This window comes from Oncorhynchus clarkii, chromosome 8 (genome assembly GCF_045791955.1).
Source record: "Oncorhynchus clarkii lewisi isolate Uvic-CL-2024 chromosome 8, UVic_Ocla_1.0, whole genome shotgun sequence".
Lineage (NCBI taxonomy): Eukaryota > Metazoa > Chordata > Actinopteri > Salmoniformes > Salmonidae > Oncorhynchus > Oncorhynchus clarkii.
Genome location: NC_092154.1, coordinates 12,494,683 through 12,521,264, shown reverse-complemented (window position 1 = coordinate 12,521,264; position 26,582 = coordinate 12,494,683). Strand labels below are relative to the sequence as shown.

General features: G+C 43.4%; 1 pseudogene; it reads left to right on the top strand.

Moving 5' to 3' along the window:
• Window positions 1–25,812, top strand: part of LOC139414949 (glutamate receptor ionotropic, kainate 2-like) — a 154,803-nt pseudogene extending 128,991 nt beyond the window's left edge.
• The last annotated feature ends 770 nt before the right edge of the window (window positions 25,813–26,582 follow it).

The window sequence follows — 26,582 nt, the reverse complement described above, 5'->3', positions numbered from 1 at the left end:
GATGAGAGAGGCCTGTAATGTTCATCATAGGTACACTTCAACTATGACAGACTAAATTTTAAAAGAAATCCAGAAAATCACATTGTAGGATTTTTAATTTATTTATTTGCAAATTATGGTGGAAAATAAGTATTTGGTCACCTACAAACAAGCAAGAATTCTGGCTCTCACAGACCTGTAACTTCTTCTTTAAGAGGCTCCTCTGTCCTCCAATCGTTACCTGTATTAATGGCACCTGTTTGAACTTGTTATCAGTATAAAAGACACTTGTCCACAACCTCAAACAGTCACACTCCAAACTCCACTATGGCCAAGACCAAAGAGCTGCCAAAGGACACCAGAAACAAAATTGTAGACCTGCACCAGGCTGGGAAGACTGAATCTGCAATAGGTAAGCAGCTTTGTTTGAAGAAATCAACTCTGGGAGCAATTATTAGGAAATGGAAGACATACAAGACCACTGATAATCTCCCTCGATCTGGGGCTCCACGCAAGATCTCACCCCCTCATCTTCATTTTTTTTTATTTTTAAGTGGGAGAACTTTTACAATCTGACTAAATACTTTTTTGCCCCACTGTACATTATCCAACATTTCACACATACATTATAGTCCAAATACTGACTTTTAGCACTTGTTGGTCTATAGAAACTCCCTACAAGAATAGTCTTTAGGTGAGGTAGATTAACCTGTAGCCATATTAGATCCAAATCATCTGACAGGAGATCCTCTCTCAGCCTAACAGGAATATGACTCCAGATATACAGTACATGTATCTATTTTTAGGAAATCGACATCAAGCGATGTTCTTTTTTTTAAGTAAAGGAATTTTGTGTGTTTAACTGGATAGAGAAGAGATTGTAGAGGCCACTAATGTTATTCTGTTTGACTGAACTGTCTGTGTGTTCTCTCCAACGACAGGTTCAGCCCGTACGAGTGGTACAACCCCCATCCGTGCAACCCAGACTCGGACGTGGTGGAAAACAATTTTACACTGCTCAATAGTTTCTGGTTCGGCGTCGGGGCTCTCATGCAGCAAGGTAGTTGCCTCAGCCTGCTGGTGCTGTGGCTATCTCTGTGTCCTACTCTCTCTGGGGGCCAAGGGCCAAGGTTTTAGGCCAGGCTCCGGGGTACACACAGGGGTCTCTGGGTGTGTGCTGCTACACTCTTAGAAAAAAAAGTGCTATCGAAAACCGAAAAGGATTCTTTGACTGTTTACATAGGTGAACCCTTTTTGGTTCCAGGTAGACCCCTTTCCACAGAGGGTTCTACATGGAACCTTAAAGGGTTCTACCTGGAGCCAAAAAATGGTTCTCAAATGGGGACAGCCGAAGAACAATTTTGGAACAGTTTTTTCTTAATAGTGTAGGTGGAAAGAAAAAAAGAGTTACGTGGCATCTATACAAGCTTTATAAAGGGCTTAGAAAAGGCTTAGTTTAGCCTTAAAAAAGATGCAGCTCAATTAAGTATATGAAGAATATGTATATGAAGGATGGTATATGAAGGATGGGGCTAAAAACAAACAAAAGATAACTAATGTAAAATATACTGTGTACATAAAATGTATATACTGTAGTATGTGTATAAGCTGGAGGTAGAAGCCTAAGTGTTGTTGTCCATTAGTTTACTCCAATTAGGGGAGGGGTGGTAGGGTTAGGGTAAAATAATAAAGGAAAATAAATAAATATATATATATAAAAACGTCTGAGTGGAATTTGAGATTTTTGGTTCCAACCTCCATGTCTTTGTGAGATGCAGAGTAGGTGAACGGAAGATCTGCGCATGTGTGGTTCCCACCGTGAAGCATGGAGGAGGTGTGATGGTGTGCTTTGCTGGTGACACAGTCTGTGATTTATTTAGAATTCAAGGCACACTTAACCAGCATGGCTACTGCAGCATTCTGCAGCGATACGCCATCCCATCTGGCTTGCGTTTAGTGGGACTATCATTTGTTTTTCAACAGGACAATGACCCAAAACACACCTCCAGGCTGTGTAAGGGCTGTTTAACCAAGAAGGAGAGTGATGGAGTGTTGCATCAGATGACCTCAATCCAATTGAGATGGTTTGGGATAAGTTGAACCGCAGAGTGAAGGAAAAGAAACCAACAAGTGCTCAGCATATGTGGGAACTCCTTCAAGACTGTGGGAAATGCATTCCTCATGAAACTGGTTGAGAGATTGCCAAGAGTGTGCAAAGCTGTCATCAAGGCAAAGGGTGGCTACTTTGAAGAATATTGATTTGGCTTATACTTGTTTGGTTACTACATGATTCCATATGTGTTATTTCATAGTTTTGATGTCTTCACTATTATTCTACAATGTAGAAAATCATTTTTTTTTTAAACCTTGAATGAGTAGGTGTTCTAAAACTTTTGACCGGTAGTGTGTATATAAAATATATATATATTTATAAAAAATATATATGGGGGATTGGAAATTATGTAAAAAATTACGTTAATAGAAGCCGCTACCTATTTATAATGTTGAAGCTGATCCACTCCATCAAAAAAAACCAAAAAACAATGACAGGTTGGTGTCATGTGCCACTACACAGAGTACTCTCCCATTGCCCACAGCCAATCAGCACCCAGAGAGTAGTGGGACATGGGGTCAGGATGTGAGGTTATCTTGGGTACATGACAGTCAGACCCATCCAGTTTGTCTGTTTCCACAAAAGTTGCTTATTGTAAAATGTTAACATGTAAATTCAAAGATGTGACTCATTTGTGATAACGGATGGTAAGTTGAATGAGTACACCTTTCTTGGACCAGGTGAAGTCTATTTTAGAACAAAAATTCTCTGTCAATGGATATTCTTCATTCAATATGCTTTTTAGTCCAGGAGTGGTATTAATCTGGTCTGGGAAACCAGACCCTTATTTCCCAAGTCCTAGCTTTAGTACACAATATACACCCCAAACAACTCAATATACAGCCCAAACAACTCCCACAGATTTTTGTAAATGCTACCCACTACAGTGTGTGGATATCTTCTCCATGGAGATACTATCTTCTCCCAGCTGCATCTTCTGGAAGTCTTTTTATCTGTCTCTACTTCCTACCCCCCTTTCCTCACCTTCTAACCCAGGCTCAGAGCTCATGCCCAAGGCCCTGTCCACCAGGATTGTGGGAGGCATCTGGTGGTTCTTCACCCTGATCATCATCTCCTCCTACACGGCCAACCTGGCTGCCTTCCTCACCGTGGAGCGCATGGAGTCGCCCATCGACTCAGCAGACGACCTGGCCAAACAGACCAAGATCCTGTACGGAGTGGTGGAGGACGGATCAACCATGACCTTCTTTAAGGTAGCTAGTTGGGCGAACCATTGGGCTGTATGCGACAAGTGGCCCTCTGAGGCGTTGTGGTTGTGGAGAAACCAGTTCAAACTGTGTTTTCTTATGCTGCTGAAAATATTGATATTTTTCACACAAGTTATTTTGTTGTTCTTTACATCGTACTTCTTGCAATGCCGTTTAATCAAGCATTGATTTGACAAGGTCACATTGACATGGAAAGTGCTAGTCATTTTAATAAGTGTCTGCTGTGGAAAAAGGCATCTGCTCCAACTCAAATGTAACACACCTGATTCAGCTGGTTAAGGTTCTGATGAGGAGCCATTTAGTAGAATCAGGTATGCTATATTTGTGTTGGAGCGAAAGCTTTCAGGACAGCAGATCTCTAGAAGAAGCGTTGGACTCAACCCTGCTTTAGAGCAACTAGACTCTGATTGGCGATGATCACAAGCATTTCACTACACCCGCAATAACATAAACACGTGTATGTGAGCAAAAACATTGGATTTGATTTGATAAGGTAATTTCCACATACTATGTCAAGCACTTTGAGCTACTGGAAAAGGCCAGCGTGATGTACTGGAAAAGGCTAGCTCTATGCACTGGAAAAGGCCAGCTCTATGTACTGGAAAAGGCTAGCTCTATGTACTGGAAAAGGCAGGCGCTATGTACTGGAAAAGGCCAGCTCTATGTACTGGAAAAGGCCAGCTCTATGTACTGGAAAGGGACAGCTCTATGTACTGGAAAAGGCCAGCGCTATGTACTGGAAAAGGCCAGCGCTATGTACTGGAAAAGGCCAGCTCTATGTACTGGAAAAGGCCAGCGCTATGTACTGGAAAAGGCCAGCGCTATGTACTGGAAAAGGCCAGCTCTATGTACTGGAAAAGGCTAGCTCTATGTACTGGAAAAGGCCAGCTCTATGCACTAGAAAAGGCCAGCTCTATGTACTGGAAAAGGCTAGCTCTATGTACTGGAAAAGGCCAGCGCTATGTACTGGAAAAGGCCGGCGCTATGTACTGGAAAAGGCCAGCTCTATGTACTGGAAAAGGCCAGCTCTATGTACTGGAAAGGGACAGCTCTATGTACTGGAACAGGCCAGCGCTATGTACTGGAAAAGGCCAGCGCTATGTACTGGAAAAGGTCAGCTCTATGTACTGGAAAAGGCCAGCGCTATGTACTGGAAAAGGCCAGCGCTATGTACTGGAAAAGGCAGGCGCTATGTACTGGAAAAGGCCAGCTCTATGTACTGGAAAAGGCCAGCTCTATGTACTGGAAAGGGACAGCTCTATGTACTGGAAAAGGCCAGCGCTATGTACTGGAAAAGGCCAGCTCTATGCACTGGAAAAGGCCAGCTCTATGTACTGGAAAAGGCTAGCTCTATGTACTGGAAAAGGCCAGCGCTATGTACTGGAAAAGGCCGTTTGCTATGTACTGGAAAAGGCCAGCTCTATGTACTGGAAAAGGCCAGCTCTATGTACTGGAAAGGGACAGCTCTATGTACTGGAAAAGGCCAGCGCTATGTACTGGAAAAGGCCAGCGCTATGTACTGGAAAAGGCCAGCGCTATGTACTGGAAAAGGCCAGCTCTATGTACTGGAAAAGGCCAGCTCTATGTACTGGAAAAGGCCAGCTCTATGTACTGGAAAAGGCCAGCGCTATGTACTGGAAAAGGCGAGCTCTATGTACTGGAAAAGGCCAGCGTGATGTACTGGAAAAGGCCAGCGTGATGTACTGGAAAAGGCCAGCGCTATGTACTGGAAAAGGCCAGCTCTATGTACTGGAAAAGGCCAGCGCTATGTACTGGAAAAGGCCAGCTCTATGTACTGGAAAAGGCCAGCTCTATGTACTGGAAAAGGCCAGCTCTATGTACTGGAAAAGGCCAGCTCTATGTACTGGAAAAGGCCAGCTCTATGTACTGGAAAAGGCCAGTGCTATGTACTGGAAAAGGCCAGCTCTATGTACTGTACATCCAATAGTTTATTCATTACTATCATTAGAACAGTTGGAATTCATCTGTCACATTTTCTTCCTCTGGTCGTTTCTCAGAAGACTAAGATCTCCACCTACGATAAGATGTGGGAGTTCATGAACAGCCGGCGATCGTCAGTGATGGTGAAAGACATAGACGCAGGAATCCAGCGCGTGCTCACCTCAGACTACGCCTTCCTCATGGAGTCCACCACCATCGAGTTCGTCACCCAGCGCAACTGCAACCTCACCCAGATAGGAGGCCTCATCGACTCCAAGGCCTACGGAGTGGGGACACCCATGGGTAAGGTCTATTGTCCTTGTTGTCTATATAGTCTATCATCCATATTGGCTAAATTGCTTATATCTCCTATATCCCCTTCTACCTGTCAATGGCAATGTATGTTACTGGGGCGGCAGGTAGCCTAGTGGATAGAGCGTTGTACTAGTACCCGAAAGGTTGCAAGATCAAATCCCCAAGCTGACAAGGTAAAAATCTGTCGTTCTGCCCCTGAACAAGGCAGTTAACCCAGGCTGTACCTAGGCCGTCATTGAAAATAAGAATTTGTTCTTCACTGACTTGCCTAGTTAAATGAAGGTAAAATAATAATAAATATCAGAGTAAACTGATAAATGAAGGTTGGAGTTTGGGTTGTTGGAGACAGAGAGTGATAACACACTGTATGCATAACTGAAAGGGCCGAACAAGGAAGTGTTATGAATGAGGTCAGGAGGTAAAGTGAAGGGGAAATGGACAATAAGAAAAATGTAGGAATTTCACATAGTATCTAGGATTTCTCTACACATTAAGATAATTATACTTATAATAAACTTATTTTTGATTTGTACAGCTTGAAATCAAATGTGAAAATACAATGCCCGACAGGATCACGAAGTAACAGATTTAACTCTGGCATTTCAGTGTTAACACTGTTCCACTTGACACGTACGGTATATGATAATCCACCTCACATAACCAGCTTTTTCTGTTGGGACAACTTTTTCCCTTGGCCTGTGAAGATTCTGTACAACAGAGAAGGTGCTGGGCCCGTTTTCCTGAAACATATCATATTTCGGATAATAATGAACAAAATCTCATGTAAAGGCGGTACCTATATTCTAGATCAACATGCCTACTCTGAAACGCTTGATACTGTATGTGTGCAGGTCACATCTCATGGACTCCAGAGGAAACAGGAGGAAAGCTGCTGCTAGTGTTTTATAATTCTAGGGTTAGTGATGAGGCTGCAGATAACTGCCCCTACCCCATAATGGCCTCATCCATCACCAGCATTATGAACGCCATCAAAACATCTGAACCTGTCCACTGTTGATTAGTATTGGTGGTTATGGGTCTGCAGGGATACTGTGTGTTGCTGATATGACTCGGCTGTTTTTGGTGGCAGGAGCGCCGGTTCCAGTATCTCAGAAATGTCCGCCCTCCGGGGTATTTCACGCACGACAGTGTCTAAGGGTTTACATAGAATGGTGGGACAAACACAAATGTATGTATGGTTATTAGTAGTGGACACTGATATTGATAATGGAAAATATATATATATGTATACTGTGTGTGTATATAGATATATATATACATATATATATGTATAATATGTTTATATATTATACATATACAGTGGGGCAAAAAAGTATTTAGTCAGCCACCAATTGTGCAAGTTCTCTCACTTAAAAAGATGAGAGAGGCCTGTCATTTTCATCATAGGTACACTTCTACACTACACACTTTTTTATGACAGACAAAATGAGAAAAAAAATCCAGAAAATCACATTGTAGGATTTTTAATGAATTTATTTGCTATTTATGGTGGAAAATAAGTATTTGGTCACCTACAAACAAGCAAGATTTCTGGCTCTCACAGACCTGTAACTTCTTCTTTAAGAGGCTCCTCTGTCCTCCACTCGTTACCTGTATTAATGGCACCTGTTTGAACTTATCAGTATAAAAGACAGAGTCAGCGTATACGCTCGGTGAGTGAGTTTATTAGCAAGTGCATCTGTGATGTTGTACCCACGGTGACTAAAATCTTCCCTAACTAGAAAACGTGGATTGATGGCAGCATTCGAGCAAAACTGAAAGCGCGAACCACTGCTTTTAATCAGGGCAAGGTGACCGGAAACATGATTGAATACAAAAGGTGTAGCTATTCCCTCCGCAAGACAATCAACCAAGCTAAGCGTCAATATAGAGACAAAGTAAAGTCACAATTCAATGGCTCAAACACGAGTCGTACGTGGCAGGGTGTACAGTCATTCACAGATTACAAAAAGAAAACCAGCCCCGTCGCAGACACCGACGTCTTGCTCCCAGACAAACTAAACAACTTCTTTGCTCGCTTGGAGGACAATACAGTGCCAATGACACAGCCCGAAATCAAAATCTGTGGGCTCTTCTTCACAGTGGCCAACGTGAGTAAAACATTTAAACGTGTTAACCCTCGCAAGGCTGCTGGTCCAGACAGCATCCCTAGCCACGTCCTCAGAGCATGCGCAGACCAGCTGGCTGGTGTGTTTACGGACATATTCAATCAATCCCTAACCCAGTCTGCTGTGCCCACATGCTTCAAGAGGGCCACCATTGTTCCTGTACCCAAGAAAGCTAAGGTAACTGAGCTAAATGACTATCGCCCCGAAGCACTCACTTCCGTCATCATGAAGTGCTTTGAGAGACAAGTCAAGGATCATATCACCTCCACCCTACCTGAAACCCTAGACCCATTCCAATTCTCCTACCGCCCCAATAAGTCCACAGACGACGCAATGGAAATCACACTGCACACTGCCCTAACCCATCTGGAGAAGAGGAATACCTATGTAAGAATGCTGTTCATCGATTACAGCTCAGCATTTAACACCATAGTTCCCTCCAAACTCGTCATTAAGCTCAAGACCCTGGGTCTCGACCCCGCTCTGTGCAACTGGGTCCTGGACCGTCTGACGAGCCTCCTCCAGGTGGTGAGGGTAGGAAACAAACAACATTGATCCTCAACACTGGGGCCCCACAAGGGTGCATTCTCAGCCTTCTCCTGTACTCCCTGTTCAACCATGACTGCGTGGCCATGCACGCCTCAAACTCAATCATCAAGTTTGCAGATGACACTACAGTGGTAGGCTTGATTACCAACAATGACGAGACGGCCTACAGGGAGGAGGTGAGGGACCTCGGAGTGTGGTGTCAGGAAAATAACCTCACACTCAACGTCAACAAAACAAAGGAAATTATCGTGGACTTCAGGAAACAGCAGAGGGGGCACCCCCCTATCCACATCAACAGGACAGTAGTGGAGAAGGTGGAAAGTTTTAAGATCTTCGGGGTACACATCACAGACAAACTGAAATTATCCACCCACATAGACAGCGTAGTGAAGAAGGCGCAACAGCACACTGGTGCACTTTACAAAATGGATGGCATGGGAAAAGGAGGGAAAAATATGTGGAGATCTTGAAGCAACATCTCAAGACATCAGTCAGGAAGTTAAAGTTATTGACTGTACGTTTGTTTATTTCATTTGTAACTCTTTGTTGTTGTTTGTGTCGCACTGCTTTGCTTTATCTTGGCCAGGTCGCAGTTGTAAATGAGAACTTGTTCTCAACTGGCCTACCTGGTTAAATAAAGGTGAAAAAAAATGGAAAAAAAAGCTTGTAAATGGGTCTTCCAAACGGACAATGACCCCAATCATACTTCCAACGTTGTGGCAAATGGCTTAAGGACAACAAAGTCAAGGTATTGGAGTGGCCATCACAAAGCCCTGACCTCAATCCCATAGAAAATTTGTGGGCAGAACTGAAAAGTGTGTGCGAGCAAGGAGGCCTACAAACCCGACTCAGTTACACCAGCTCTGTCAGGAGGAATGGGCCAAAAATGGGCCAAAACAACTTATTGTGGGAAGCTTGTGGAAGGATTCCGGAAACATTTGACCCAAGTTAAACAATTTTAAGGTAATGCTACCATATACTAATTGAGTGTATGTAAACTTCTGACCCACTGGGAATGTGATGAAAGAAATAACAGCTGAAAGAAATCATTCTCTACTATTATTCTGACATTTCACATTCTTAAAATCAAGTGGTGATCCTAACTGACCTAAGACAGGGAATTTTTACTAGGATTACATGTCAGGAATTGTGAAAAACGGAGTTAATGTATTTGTGTCACGGTCATCATAACGAGGAGACCAAGGCGCAGCGTGATATGAATACATACTTCTTTTAATGAAGAATAAACACTGAACAAACGATTCAAAACAACAAACCGAACCGTGAAGCTAATATGTCTAGTGCAGACAGGCAACTAAACATAGAATAACAACCCACAAAATACCCAAGGAATATGGCTACCTAAATATGGTCCCCAATCAGAGACAACGATAAACAGCAGCCTCTGATTGAGAACCAATCTAGGCAACTATAGACATACAAACACCTAGACTTATAAAAAACCCTAGACAAACAAAAAACCCTAGACAATCCAAAAACTAAACAAACCACCCTTGTCACACCCTGACCTAACCAAAATAATACAGAAAACAAAGATAACTAAGGTCAGGGTGTGACAATTTGTCTAAGGTGTATGTAAACCTACGACTTCAACTGTATTTATATGTGCATATTCTTATTCATCCCTTTACACTTGTGTGTAGTTGTTGTGAAAGAGTTAGATTACTTGTTAGATATTACTTACTAGAAGCACAAGCATTTCGCTACACTCGCATTAACATCTGCTAACCATGTGTATGTGACCAATAACATTTGATTTGATTCGATTAACATGTGTGTCTTCTTAAAAGTTAATTTGTGGAATTTTCTTCCTTCTTCATGCGTTTGAGGCAATCAGTTGTGTTGAGGGGTATACAGAAGATAGCCTTATTTGGTAAAACATCAAGTCCATATTATGGCAAGAACAGCTGATATAAGCAAAGAGAAATGACAGTCCATCATTACTTTAAGACATGAAGATCAGTCAATCCAAAAACATTTCAAGAACTCTGAGAGTATCTTCAAGTGCAGTCTTAAAAACCATCAAGCGCAATCATGAAACTGGCCCTCATGAGGACCGCCACAGGAAAGGAAGACCCAGAGTTACCTCTGCTACAGAGGATAAGTTACCAGCCTCAGAAATTGCAGCCCAAATAAAGGCTTCAGAGTTCAAGTAACAGACACATCTCAACATCAACTGTTCAGAGGAGACTGTGTGAATCAAGCCTTCATGGTTGGATTTCTGCAAAGAAACCACTACTAAAGGACACCAATAAGAAGAAGAGACTTGCTTGGGCCAAGAAATATGAGCAATAGTGGCTTAGTGGGACAGGCTGTGTGAGGTCTTTTTTACTATTTTACCAAGAAGGAGAGTGATGAAGTGCTGCATCAGATGACCTGGCCTTCACAATCACCCGACCTCAACCAAACTGAGATGGTCTGGGATGAGTCGGACCACTGAGTGAAGGAAAAACAGCTAACAACTGCTCAGCATATATTGGAACTCTTTCAAGACTGTTAGAAAAGCATTCCAAGTGAAGCTGGTTGAGATAATGCCAAGAGTCTGCAAAGCTGTCATCAAGGCAAAGGGTGACTACTTGAAGAATCTCAAATATAAAATTTGTTTAGATTTTTTAAAACGTTTTTGGTTACTACATGATTCCATATGTGTTATTTCATAGTTTTAAATATTCACTATTATTCTACAATGTAGAAAACAGTCAAAATAAAGAAAAACCCTTGATTGAGTAGGTGTTCTACAACTTTTGACCGGTAGTATATATATACATTGCATTCAGAAAGTATTCAGACCCCTTGACTTTTTTCTCATTTTGTAATCTTACAGCCTTGTTCTAAAATTGATTAAATTGTTTTTTTCCCCTCGTCAATCTACACACAACCCCCCATAATGACGAAGCAAGAACAGGTTTTTAGAAATGGTTGCAAATGTATTTTAAAATAATAATAATTAAATATGACATTTACATAAGAGTTCAGACCCTTTACTCTGTACTTTGTTGAAGCACCTTTGGCAGCGATTACAGCCTCAATTCTTCTTGGGTATGACGCTACAAGCTTCGGACCCCTGTATTTGGGGAGTTTCTCCCATTCTTCTCTGCAGATCCTCTCAAGGTCTGTCAGGTTGAATGGGGAGCATCGCTGCACAGCTAGTTTCAGGTCTCTCTAGAGATGTTCGATCGGGTTCAAGTCCGGGCTCTTGCTGGGCCACTCAAGAACATTCAGAGACTTGTCCCGAAGCCACTCCTGCGTTATCTTGGCTCTGTGCTTAGGGAAGGTGAACCTTCGCCCCAGTCTGAGGTCCTGAGCGCTCTGGAGCAGGTTTTCATCAAGGATCTCTCTGTACTTTGCTCCGATCATCTTTCCCTCGATCCTGACTAGTTTCCCAGTCTCTGCCGCTGAAAACATCCCCACAGCATGATGCTGCCACCACCATGCTTCACTGTAGGGATGGTGCCAGGATTCCTCCAGATGTGACGCTTGGCATTCAGGCCAAAAAGTTCAATCTTGGTTTCATCAGACTAGAGAATCTTGTTTATCATGGTCTGAGAGTCTTTAGGTGCCTTTTGACAAACTCCATGTGCCCTTTAATGGGGAGTGGCTTCAGTCTGGCCACTATACCATAAAGGCCTGATTGGTGAAGTGCTGCAGAGATGGTTTTCCTTCTGGAAGGTTCTCCCATCTCCACAGAGGAACTCAGGAACATCTGTCAGAGTGGCCATCGGGTTCTTGGTAACCTCCCTGACCAAGGTACTTTTTCCTGGTTGCTCAGTTTGGCCGGGTGGCCAGCTCTTGGTGGTTCCAAACGTCTTCCATTTAAGAATGATGGAGGCCACTGTGTTCTTGGGGACCTTCAATGCTGCAGAAATATTTTAGTACCCTTCCCCAGATCTGTGCCTTGACACAATTCTGTCTCGGACCTCTACGGACAATTCCTTCAACCTTTTGCCGTGGTTTTTGCTCTGACTTGCACTGTCAACTGTGGGACCTTAGATAGACAGGTGTATGGCTTTCAGATCATGTTCAATCAATTTAATTTACCGAAGGTGAACTCTAATCAAGTTGCAGAAACATCTCAAGGATGACCAATGGAAACAGGATGCACCTGAGCTCAATTTCGAGTCTCATAGCAAAGGGTCTGAATACCTATGTAACTAAGGCATTTCTGTTTTTCTCTTTGTTATTATGGGGTATTATGTGTAGATTGATGAGGAACATTTTGTATTTAATCCATTTTAGAATAAGGCTGTAACGTAACAAAATGTGTAAAAAGTGAAGGGGTCTGAATACTTTCCGAATGCACTGTAGATATGTACAGTATATACCTTCTCAACAAGGGGAAGATTACCAACAGTTCATCTTAATCCTCAATAATTTATTTTTGCTGTAGCCGACTTAACCTTCAAAAACCTACAAAGCCACATTTAGCTCCACCTTACCCTCTTATGGTACGGTAACAGCAGGCCGCCATTTAAAAGCTTGCCATTCAATCCACGCCTCCTATTCCCCACACTCCCCTACGCCATCCCTCCATCCCCACTCCGTCACCCTTACTGACCTGAACTGTGATCACATTCATATTTGAGGCCCGACAGCAGCGGAGTGAGTGATGTCCTCATATGTTGAACATCTGTCAGTTAGTTGCGTATGAGTGTCGCGTCAACAGTAGCATTAGCTCTCTCCGCCATTCAGCCCTGGTTCCATATTCTGCCTCTCCAAGAATCCATCCTATTAAAGTGGCTCTGAATCATTTGAAATGTGAGCTGGGGGAGAATTAGAGGATTCTTGATGAATACTTGGGTGTGGGTTATTCACACACAAATGCAAGGGCATACAGTTGTGGCCAAAAGTTTTGAGAATCACACAAATATGAATTTCCACAACGTTTGCTGCTTCAGTGTCTTTAGATATTTTTTGTCAGATGTTACTATGGAATACTAAAGTATAATTACAAGCATTTCATAAGTGTCAAAGTCTTTTATTGACATTTACAGGAAGTTGATGCAAAGAGTCAATATTTGCAGTGTTGACCCTTCTTTTTCAAGACCTCTGCAATCCGCCCTGGCATGCTGTCAATTAACTTCTAGGCCACATCCTGACTGATGGCAGCCCATTCTTGCATAATCAATGCTTGGAGTTTGTCAGAATTTGTTTGTCCACCCGCCTCTTGAGGATTGACCACAAGTTCTCAATGGGATTAAGGTCTGGGGAGTTTCCTGGCCATGGACCCAAAATATCAATGTTTTGTTCCCCGAGACACTTAGTTATCACTTTTGCCGTATGGCAAGGTGCTCCATCATGCTGGAAAAGGCATTGTTCGTCACCAAACTGTTCCTGGATGGTTGGGAGAAGTTGCTCTCAGAGGATGTGTTGGTACCATTCTTTATTCATGGGTGTGTTCTTAGGCAAAATTGTGAGTGAGCCCACTCCCTTGGCTGAGAAGAAACCTCACACGTGAATGGTCTCAGGATGCTTTACTGTTGGCATGACACAGGACTGATGGTAGCGCTCACCTTGTCTTCTCCGGACAAGCTTTTTTCCGGATGCCCCAAACAATCGGAAAGGGAATTCATCAGAGACAATGACTTTACCCCAGTCTTCAGCAGTCCAATCCCTGTACCTTTTGCAGAATAGCCATCTGTCCCTGATTTTTTTCCTGGAGAGAAGTGGCTTCTTTGCTGCCCTTCTTGACACCAGGCCATCCTCCAAAAGTATTCACGTGCAGATGCACACACACCTACCTGCTGCCATTCCTGAGCAAACTCTGTACTGGTGGTGCCCCGATCCCGCAGCTGAATCAACTTTAGGAGACGGTCCTGGCGCTAGCTGGACTTTCTTGGGCACCCTGAAGCCTTCTTCACAACAATTGAACCGCTCTCTTTGAAGTTCTTGATGATCCGATAAATGGTTGATTTAGGTGCAATCTTACTGGCAGCATTATCCTTGCCTGTGAAGCCCTTTTTGTGCAAAGCAATGACAACGGCACGTGTTTCCTTGCAGGTAAACATGATTGACAGAGGAAGAACAATGATTCCAAGCACCACCATCCTTTTGAAGCTTCCAGTCTGTTATTCGAACTCAATCAGCATGACAGAGTGATCTCCAGCCTTGTCCTCGTCAACACACACCTGTGCTAACGAGAGAATCACTGACATGATGTCAGCTGGTCCTTTTGTGACAGGGTTGAAATGCAGTGATAATTTGCATGGCAAAGAGGGAATTTGCAATAAATTGCAATTTATCTGGTCACTCTTCATACCATTCTGGAGTATATACAAACTTCCATCATACAAACTGAGGCAGCAGACTTTGTGAAAATTAATATTTATGTCATTCTCAAAACTTTTGGCCACGACTGTACACTCTCACACACACACACACACGCACGCACGCACGCACGCACGCACGCACACACACACACACACACACACACACACACACACACACACACACACACACACACACACACACACACACACACACACACACACACATACATACATACATACATACATACACACACACACACACACACACACACACACACACACACACACAAACTTAGCACGACAGCGCAGAGCTCCTTTTTTCCCCCTACCTCCTTTAAATAATCAGATTATGAAAACACTAACATGGTTTCAAGTTGTTTTTCATTAACGAAACATAGAAATAAAACACCCAGTAAGCATTCATCTTGTCGTGTGTGTGTGTGTGTGTGTGTGTGTGTGTGTGTGTGTGTGTGTGTGTGTGTGTGTGTGTGTGTGTGTGTGTGTGTGCAGTCGCGGCCAAAAGTTTTGAGAATGACACAAATATTAATTCATATTAATTTAAAAGTCTGCTGCCTCAGTGTGTGTGTGTGTGTTTGTGTGTGTTAGCTGCCTAGGCCCTTGTAGTATCGTGCTGTGGGATAGAAGGGGAGAGGTGGGGACACAGCAGTATCGTGCTGTGGGATAGGAAGGGAGAGGCGGGGGGGGGGACACAGCAGTGTCGTGCTGTGGGATAGGAAGGGAGAGGCGGGGGGGGACACAGCAGTGTCGTGCTTTGGGATAGGAGGGGAGAGGGGGGGACACAGCAGTGTCGTGCTGTGGGATAGGAGGGGAGAGGGGGGGACACAGCAGTGTCGTGCTGTGGGATAGAAGGGGAGAGGGGGGGACACAGCAGTGTTGTGCTGTGGGATAGGAAGGGAGAGGGGGGGACACAGCAGTGTCGTGCTGTGGGATAGGGGGGAGAAGGGGGGACACAGCAGTGTCGTGCTGTGGGATAGGAGGGGAGAGGGGGGGACACAGCAGTGTCGTGCTGTGGGACAGGAGGGGAGAGGGGGGGACACAGCAGTATCGTGCTGTGGGATAGGAGGGGAGAGGCGGGGACACAGCAGTTCTACTCTGGAACTGGAGCGATTACTCTTCCTTTGATCACTGAGGCTCCCGCTGTGTCTTAATACGCTGCGATAATTCCAGCGTTCTCCTACTGTCTGCAGATTTGGGGAGTTGTGCTCATCTTGGCACATGGATATGGACACGTGCATAAGTGCACACACACACACACACACACACACACACACACACACACACACACACACACACACACACACACACACACACACACACACACACACACACACACACACACACACACACACACACACACACTCTAGCACACTCTCTCTCACTCTATCTCACACACACACACACTCTAACACACTCTCTCTCACTCTATCTCACACACACACACACTCTAACACACTCTCTCTCACTCTATCTCACACACACACACTCTAACACACTCTCTCACTCTATCTCTCACACACACACACACACACTCTAACACACTCTATCTCACACACGATCAACGGGAGCCCTGCTACTCCAGAACACAAAGCCCTGTGGCCCTGCTACTCCGGAACACAAAGCCCTGTGGCCCTGCTACTCCGGGACACAAAGCCCTGTGGCCCTGCTACTCCGGAACACAAAGCCCTGTGGCCCTGCCACTACAGAACACAAAGCCCTGTGGCCCTGCTACTCCGGGACACAAAGCCCTGTGGCCCTGCCACTCCAGAACACAAAGCCCTGTGGCCTTGCTACTCTGGGACACAAAGCCCTGTGGCCCTGCTACTCCGGGACACAAAGCCCTGTGGCCCTGCTACTCCGGGACACAAAGCCCTGTGGCCCTGCTACTCCGGAACACAAAGCCCTGTGGCCCTGCCACTACAGAACACAAAGCCCTGTGGCCCTGCTACTCCGGGACACAAAGCCCTGTGGCCCTGCCACTCCAGAACACAAAGCCCTGTGGCCTTGCTACTCCGGGACACAAAGCCCTGTGGCCCTGCTACTCCGGGACACAAAGCCCTGTGGCCCTGCTACTCCGGGACACAAAGCCCTGTGTCGCCTTGCGGCGTTGTAATGCTGGAGAACGAGATGCTAATTCTGTAGCCTGTCTCCCAGATACTGTGAGGATTAGCAATTAATAGGATGAAGGACGGGTGTTTCCATGAAAACACCATGACAGGTTATGCTCATAAGATAAGCAGGCCCACAAGTTGAGCCCTGTTCCCACCATTGCTTGTTAATAACTACACTGTAATGGAAAACTGTCATTTATATGCACATTATTTGGTATTATCAACATTAAAAAACTCTGAAATGTTTTACTGCAGCATACTGTAAAGGATGGTGCATAGTGTTAAAATGGCTGTATTTCTAATGGTACTGTAGAATACAGAATACCGTACCACATCTTTGGAACCCAACACACCTTTTGATCATTAGTGGAGGCATGGTATTGTTGTTTCTGGTTCATTAACATATTTTGAGGCTACAGTTGTTGCACCCGTGAGTGAGTGGTTATAGTGCCTTATTAATTTGAAATGTTTAGGGGACAGATTGGAGAGGCAGCAAGTCTGAAACCTTAAATGGTTGAGCATTTTGCATTGTCCTTTGGTCTGTTTAGCCCTGTAGTCACTGCAAGTTTGGAAGCCTTTGTCAAGGCCTCTAGAAGTGCAAGTGAAATAAAACACCAAACGTTCATTAATATTCTGTCATGTCTAAACACTGCCAGCCTGCTTGCACCAACCCATTGTAATTACAGTAAAATAATAAAATACTGTGAAATACAAACCCATCTCCTCAATGAATTTCATTCATCCATTCATTAATTCATTACTTCCGATTACGGTAGCATTGACTTTTTTTTTTACAGTATAATAATTTTACTGTATTGTATTGTGTGTCATTTCACTATCATGTTTATTTTACAGTAGTTGTACTGTAATATTAAATACAGAATTTTGCTTGTCACCGAGCCTGTAAATTCATGGTAACCCTTTTACAGTGTAGCCACTGAACATTGTCTAGCCTTTGAATTAAGATGAGATTAAATAAGATCAAATAGGATTCAAATGTTATTGATCGCCATGCAGGAAATGTGTCTGCAATATTAAAACATACAAGTACAATACCAATACAGCTGAAACAGACACAACAACCATTATTAATTCATTTGATTTGATTTGATTTGATTTAACAAGCCAATCTGATGCCCTTTTTCTTGAAAAACTAAATCTGATCTTCTAACATTTTTCTAACAAAATCACCATCGCAAAGCATACTATGTAATATATAGGCACTGAACAATACCTAGTCTTTAAATTAATTCATTTCAAAACGAATTAATTCACTTTGCGGTTTTATTTATATAGTTTTTCAGATCTTCTGTCCTTTTTGTCCCCTCCAGGCTCTCCGTACCGGGACAAGATCACCATAGCGATCCTGCAGCTGCAGGAAGAAGGGAAGTTGCACATGATGAAGGAGAAGTGGTGGAGGGGGAACGGTTGTCCGGAGGATGAGAAAAATAAGGAGGCTAGCGCTCTGGGGGTGCAGAACATCGGGGGTATCTTCATCGTGCTGGCTGCAGGGCTGGTGCTGTCTGTGTTTGTGGCCGTCGGAGAGGTCCTGTACAAGTCTAAACAGAACGCAGAACTGGAGAAGGTGAGGTTTATAGGCTTCGTAGAGCATTATATCACTTTAAACTCATGTACTGTTAAACCAAAGTTAATTTGGAATTTACGGTAACAGTAAATTAACAGTAACTTACAGGTAAGTAAGTTACCGTAAAAACATGATTTTCTTTTACAGTGTAGGTGTCATAGAACATTTATAAGGTCTTCTTAAAAACTGTGTACTGTGCCAGAAAGTATTCATACCCATTTACTTATTCCACCTTTTGTTTTGTTGCAGCCTGAATTCAAAATGGATTCAATATATTTATTTCTCACCCATCTACACACCCCATAATGACAAAGGGAAAACATGTTTTAAGAAATGTAAGCAAATTGATTGAAAATAAAATACGTAAATATCTCATTTACATAAGTATTCACACCCTTTAGTCAATAAATGTTACAATCACATTTGGCAGTGATTACAGCTGTGAGTCTTTCTGGGTAAGTATCTAAGAGCTTTGCACACCTGGATTGTACAATATTTGCACATTATTACTTTCAAAATTCTTCAAACTCTGTCAAATTGGTTGTTGATCATTGCTAGACAACATTTTCAAGTCTTGCCATAGATTTAAGCCAAAAAAAGATTTAAGTCAAAACAAAATCGGCCACTCAGGAACATTCACTGTCTTCTTGGAAGCAACTCCAGTGTAGATTTGTCCTTGTGTTTTAGGTTATTGTCCTGCTGAAAGTTGAATTAATCTCCCAGTGTCTGGTGGAAAGCAGACTGAACCTGATTTTCCTTTAGGATTTTGCCTGTGCTTAGCTCTGTTCCATTTCTTTTTTATCCTGAAAAACTCCCCAGTCTTTAACGATTACCAGCATACCCATAACATGATGCCGCCAACGCTATGCTTGAAAATATGGATAGTGGTACTCAGTAATGTGTTGAATTGGATTTTCCCCAAACATTCAGTACAAAATGTTAATAGCTTTGTTTTGCTGTACAGGATTCCTTCTTTTCACTCTGTCAATTAGGTTAGTATTATGAAGTAACTACAAGGTTGTTGAGCCATCCTCAGTTTTCTCCTATCACAGCCATTAATCTCTGTAACTGTTTTAAAGTCACAATTAGCCTCAAGGTGAAATCCCTGAGCGGTTTCTTTTCTCTCCGGGAACTGAGTTAGGAAGGACGTCTGTATCTTTGTAGTGACTGGGTGTATTGATACACCATCCATAGCCTAATTAATAACTTCACCATGCTCAAAGGGATAATCGGATGGCTTTCTTTGTGAGGCATTGTAAGGCACCTTCCTGGTCTTTATGGTTGAATCTGTATTTGAAATTCACTGCTCGACTGAGGGACCTTACATATAATTGTAAGTGTGGGGTGCAGAGATGTTAATTAAACACAATTGTTGCACACACAGTGAGTCCATGCAACTTATTATGTGACTTGGTAGGCACATTTTTACTCCTGAAGATGTTTACTTGCCATAACAAAGGGGTTGAATACTTATTCAATAAAGACATTCTAGCTTTTTAGTTTTAATTCATTTATAAACATTTCAAATAACATAATTCCACTATGACATTATAGGACATTGTGTGTAGGCCAGTGTCCCAATTTTTTGTGTGCAATTTAATCCATTTTAAATTCAGGCTGTAACACAACAAAATGTGGAAAAAGTCAAGAGGTGTGAATACTTTCTGAAGCCACTGTAGATGCCTCCAAAACCATGTACAAGCTAAATCATACCAGACTACGTAAAGGCGGCGCCATGTGGTGCCCTAAGGTCTTGATAAGTCCAGCCATTATGGACGGCAGCTAACGATTGTTTAGTCTAAAGTACACTATAGTGCCTGGAAATACGATGACACTGCTAAAATAATCAAATGTTTAGCAGGAAACAACTTTGCCAGCATTATCATGTCATCAAATTTACTTTAGACAAGGTAATGTTGTCATTAGCCAGCAAAGTTTTTTTTTTAAATAGATAGCATTGCTAACGAGTGTCCTCCCCTCAATCTTAGCTAACTATCTAACGTTACACTGCATTTAAAGTGAATCTGGCATTATCAAAATGATGAAAAAAGTTTTTCCTACTAATTATTTGCCTTCTTTTGAATGCATTGTATTTCCAAGCCACTGTAATGCACTCTTGATAAAAACTTCATCAGCGCTCAATGCATTGTATTTCCAAGCCACTGTAATGCACTCTTGATAAAAACTTCATCAGCGCTCAATGCATTGTATTTCCAAGCCACTGTAATGCACTCTTGATAAAAACTTCATCAGCACTCAATGCATTGTATTTCCAAGCCACTGTAATGCACTCTTGATAAAAACTTCATCAGCGCTCAATGCATTGTATTTCCAAGCCACTGTAATGCACTCTTGATAAAAACTTCATCAGCGCTCAATGCATTGTATTTCCAAGCCACTGTAATGCACTCTTGATAAAAACTTCATCAGCGCTCAATGCATTGTATTTCCAAGCCACTGTAATGCACTCTTGATAAAAACTTCATCAGCGCTCAATGCATTGTATTTCCAAGCCACTGTAATGCACTCTTGATAAAAACTTCATCAGCGCTCAATGCATTGATTAGAATGCACAGTTGGGCATTAGTCCAAAACGAACGTTCGAAACATTATTCTGACGAAACATGCAAGCCATGAATAGTGTAGTGTAGTGTACACTACCATTCAAACGTTTGGGGTCACTTACAAATGTCCTTGTTTTTGAAAGAAAATAACATTTTTTGTCCATTAAAATAACATCAAATTGATCAGAAATACAGTGTAGACATTATTAATGTTGTAAATGACTATTGTAGCTGGAAAAGGCTGATTTTTAATGGAATATCTACATAGGCTCATTATCAGCAACCATCAGTCCTGTGTTCCAGTGGCACGTTGTGTTAGCTAATCCAAGTTTATCATTTTAAAAGGCTAATTGATCATCAGCAAACCCTTTTGCAATTATGTTAGCACAGCTGAAAACTGTTGTTTTGGGCAGATTTGCAAAGAAAAAGCCAGACTGGCTAATAAAAATAAAAGATTCAGATGAGCAAAAGAACACAGACACTGGACAGAGGAACTCTGCCTAGAAGGCCAGCATCCCGGAGTCACCTCTTCACTGTTGACGTTGAGACTGGTGTTTTGCGGATACTATTTCATGAAACTGCCAGTTGAGGACTTGTGATGCATCTGTTTCTCAAACTAGAGATTCTAATGTACTTGCCCTCTTGTTCAGTTGTACACCGGGGCCTCCCACTCCTCTATCTATTCTGGTTAGAGTCAGTTTGCACTGTTCTGTGAAAGGAGTAGTACACAGCATTGTACGAGATCTTCAGTTTCTTGGCAATTTCTCGCATGGAATAGCCTTCATTTCCTCAGAACAATAATAGACTGATGAGTTTCAGAAGAAAGTTGTTTGTTTCTGGCCATTTTGAGCCTGTAATCGAACCCACAAATGCAGATGCTCCAGATACTCAACTAGTCTAAAGAAGGCCAGTTTTATTGCTTCTTTAATCAGAACAGCAACAAATTATAAACTTGGATTAGTTTACACAACGTTATAAGGTTATGATGTCATAAGGTTACGATGTTATGAGGTTATGATGTTATAAGGTTATGAGGTTACAATGTTATAAGGTTATGATGTTATGAGGTTACGATGTTATGAGGTTATGATGTTATAAGGTTATGATGTTATGAGGTTACGATGTTATAAGGTTGTTATAAGGTTGCGAAGTTATGAGGTTACGATGTTATGAGGTTACGATGTTATGAGGTTCACTATTCACCTCCCTCTTCCCCGTCCTCTCACTATTCACCTCCCTCTTCCCCGTCCTCTCACTATTCACCTCCCACTATTCACCTCCCTCTTCCCCGTCCTCTCACTATTCACCTCCCTCTTTCCTGTCCTCTCACTATTCACCTCCCTCTACCCCATCCTCCCACTATTCACCTCCCTCTTTCCTGTCCTCCCACTATTCACCTCCCTCTTTCCCGTCCTCTCACTATTCACCTCCCTCTTTCCTGTCCTCTCACTATTCACCTCCCTCTACCCCGTCCTCTCACTATTCATCTCCCTCTACCCCGTCCTCTCACTATTCACCTCCCTCTTTCCCGTCCTCCCACTATTCACCTCCCTCTTTCCCGTCCTCCCACTATTCACCTCCCTCTTTCCCGTCCTCCCACTATTCACCTCCCTCTTCCCCGTCCTCTCACGATTCACCTCCCTCTTTCCCGTCCTCTCACTAATCACCTCCCTCTACCCCGTCCTCCCACTATTCACCTCCCTCTTTCCCGTCCTCCCACTATTCACCTCCCTCTTTCCCGTCCTCTCACTATTCACCTCCCTCTACCCCGTCCTCTCGCTACCTCATCTTCTCTCCTCTGCCTCAACCTCTCTACATCTCTCCCCTCCCCTTATACCCCCATCCTCCTCCTCTCCCTCCCTCTCTTACTATCACCCTCTACCAGGGTAGTCTCAATGTATCAGTGGGTTAGACCATGGTGCTGACAAACTCCAGTGTGGGTTTGATTCCTGCATGGACTACATAGACTGATTGTGTGTCAGATAATGTTGCCAGTTCTGTACGTATTTTACCCTCAACCATCTTCCTCCCTCTCCCCTCCCCTATCCCCCTCTCCAGCGCTCCTTCTGTAGTGTCATGGTGGATGAGTTGCGTGGTTCCCTGAAGTGCCAGCGGCGCCTCAAACAGAAGCCTCAGCCGCCGGTCATTGTTAAGACCGAGGAGGTCATCAACATGCACACGTTGAATGACAGGAGACTGCCGGGCAAGGAGACCATGGCGTGATGGGGGTCAAAAGGTCAAGAGAAGGTCAAAAACACCCGTCACGGTCAAATACACAGCCAGAGGATCTGGAGGGGTTGAATGAATGTTGACGCAATGTTAACGTAACCCGAAACTAAATTGCATTTGCCCCCAGCTTTGGTAGTATGGTAGAGATGTTTCCTGTGGAAATGTAGACTGTCACCTCACTGTGACCGACGCTTTGTGAAAGAGACTTTTTGGAGGATTGTGGGGACAAGTTAAAGGATTGTGAGGTGGATGGATCTTTGAGATGGATCTCAATGGGAATTAAAAGGGAAGAACTCAAAATGCAGGTCTGTTGAGACTGTCTTCTCAGTCAGTGACTCAACACACACACACACAGAAACACACCTGAGCATCACACTACACCTTGAGACCATAACATCCCAAGAAATGAGTTGTTGTTTTTCTGTTGATGTCATTTACACTATTGTCAAATCTGTGTGTGTGTCCAGTCGATCAAAATGGATCTCACTACAGGTGATAATGATACGGAATGTTACAAAGTGCCAAATGTTGAATAAGAACTGTATAAAGTAAATAGAGAGGATAGCCAGTTTCTAAAATATGTATTTATTTCATTTTAAATCATTGATGTTGATTGATCTCCCTAATACTCATTGTTTATCTTCTGTAATGCCTTCATTGTGACAAAGTTCGGCCATCATAAAGAACTGACATATTACTTTCAATGCCTCCACAAACATGCTGTACAGTGTCAAAATAACATTACAGTTTGCCATTTGGTGTCAATATCCACTGTTTAAAGGCAGGATTTCTACAAAAAAAAAATGTTCTTTTTGTATGCAGACAAAGTTTTGTAGTACTTTCTATCAGAGTAGCATTCTCTGTGGACTTCACATAGTGTATGTAGCAGGTGCCAACTTGGGTGCCAACTTGGGGTGTCAACTCCTAATTCTGTCTACTGGTGATTCAGGGCCCTCCCCCGGTCTGGGGCCTCCTCACTGTGCCGTGTAGGGCCCTTCTCTCCTCCTCTGTCATAGGGCCACACTGTCTGCTCCATGGGGCCGTTCTACAGCTGCCTCCCCATCTCCCTACTAAACCTGGCTTACATAGCTACACAGTGGTTGTCTCAATAATTTGAACTCCTTTTCTCTATGACCACTGATCTGGTAGGACTTGACAGGTGGAAGCAATATGGTAAAAACCTATCCAGTCTTTTATCTATCAATGGTCATGAAAGATGAATGGTGTGCTCGTTCAGAGTAGGATGAAGTTGCCCCTAGATGCTGATAGTGGGTCACTTTTGCATTTTCCCACTAATTGTTAAAGAGCGGCTGAACTCACCGATTCCATATGTTTCCCTGCTGCTAATTAAGAAAAACGAGATTTGAATCTTGGGGTTGTTGTTCGATGTGGGTGTGTTATGTTCACTTTATCGTACCCTTGCAGTTACTGTTGTTTGTCCCTCTTGAGTCACGATAGCAACAATATAGCCACTAGCACTTCCTCAAAATACATCTTTCTAAGGTTTTGGTGCAGTATTTCAAAAGTTAAAAGATGTGCATGAAAAAGTCAGTGGACTGCAGACAGTATTGAGACAGCTGCTGTTGTCTGCGCTCAGGACTGATTTCTGAGAACACCTCTTCAACTCATCAGCAAGCTGTTGAGCTATCGTAAGTAAAGCACAAGCTGCTACACAGTGTTTATCAGTGCCCCAAATCACTAGCTAGATAAGTTCCATCTCTGTGTATGTCAATGAAGCTCGTTAGTAGTAGCAAGCAGGCACATAGAGCCGGCAGGCCACGATAGCTAAATCAGCTTATCAAGCCGCTGGTGAGTGGTGACGTGACGTGCTTCGGTGACAATTAGTTTTTTACAACTTTCACACTATCTATTACCACAGTGTGGGTCTGGCAGTCTGTTTGTCTGGCAATGTTTCATAGGGAATCACGTTACAAAACAGGTCGCGGCTGGACACAAGACTCTCGAGAATGGGTTTTAATATTGACAAGTGGCAGTTGAGATGCAGGTGCGCATCATCTCAATTTATTTTTTCCCAAAACACTTGCAGACACTATGAAACACATCAGAAAACAGCCACTCTTTAAAGGGCTTTGGGGCCAAGTCTTCTTTCAACATAACATTGCTGATGTCTTGTCTTATGTGAACCAGTCCGAGTCCGAGGCTCTGCATAATGGACAGAGTTTTCTCACTGTCTGGAGGTTCACTGCTATGATTGGACAGATCTCCCTAGGTGTTACCATCCTGTGGGCATGTAATCCAAACCAAACGCTGTTGTAATTTGTGACAACCTCAGTTACACAAATCTCAGAAAATTCAGTTTTGGAATATACTGATCCAAATTATTCTACTTACACTTTTTAATCAAGTGGCACTGGAATAAATGTTTCTGACTAATATCGATGCCGCACAGAGAAGTCGTTTTTTTGCGTTCAGTTGCCCTTTGAGGTTAGGATTGGGAAGGGGAAACTTCACCCCGGAGCGTCTCATTCCTAAAAGGTTCCATCCCCAGAAAATAAAATGCAAAATACAAAGGTTGATGTTTCTGAAAATATTTGTGCTGTACAAGAATGAATGAAAGTAGGATTTATGAGTCATTTCAAGAAACCATTTAGGAACAATAGAGGGGGTTCCATGTGTTGGTTTTGTTCTCCCAGTATTGCTTGTCATTTTCTACCTGCTAGATTCAGTGGTACAACGTGTAATGGTTGAATAATAATTTGGAAGATTTATCAGAAAATATCCAATTGTATTTTCCCCCCAAAAATGAGGTAATAGAATTTATTTGACATTGATGCAAGGTTTTACAAAAAAATATATAATAAATAAAACTCATAACTATTCATTTGTTTTTGATACTATATTTATCTTTGTAAACTGTTTAACCTTTATTGTTGCTGTGTGTGTGTGCGTATGTGTGTGTGTGTGTGCGTGGACGTCCGTGCAAGATAAAATCTACACATTGTCTGATGTTCAACTAAGTCCACACAATTAAGTCATTCTGATGCATGAATAACAAGAACATGTCTGTGTGCGTATAGAACTCTTTGATAAAGCTTTCCTGTCCATGGGTCCTCACTCGACCGACCGACCGACCGACCGACCGACCGACCGACCGACCGACCGACCGACCGACCGACCGACCGACCGACCGACCGACCGACCGACCGACCGACCGACCGACCGACCGACCGACCGACCGACCGACCGACCGACCGACCGACCGACCGACCGACCGACCGACCGACCGACCGACCGACCGACCGACCGACCGACCGACCGACCGACCGACCGACCGACCGACCGACCGACCGACCGACCGACCGACCGACCGACCGACCGACCGACCGACCGACCGACCGACCGACCGACCGACCGACCGACCGACCGACCGACCGACCGACCGACCGACCGACCGACCGACCGACCGACCGACCGACCGACCGACCGACCGACCGACCGACCGACCGACCGACCGACCGTGTGTGTGTGTGTGTGTGAGCGTGCGTATAGAACTCCTTGATAAAGCTTTCCTG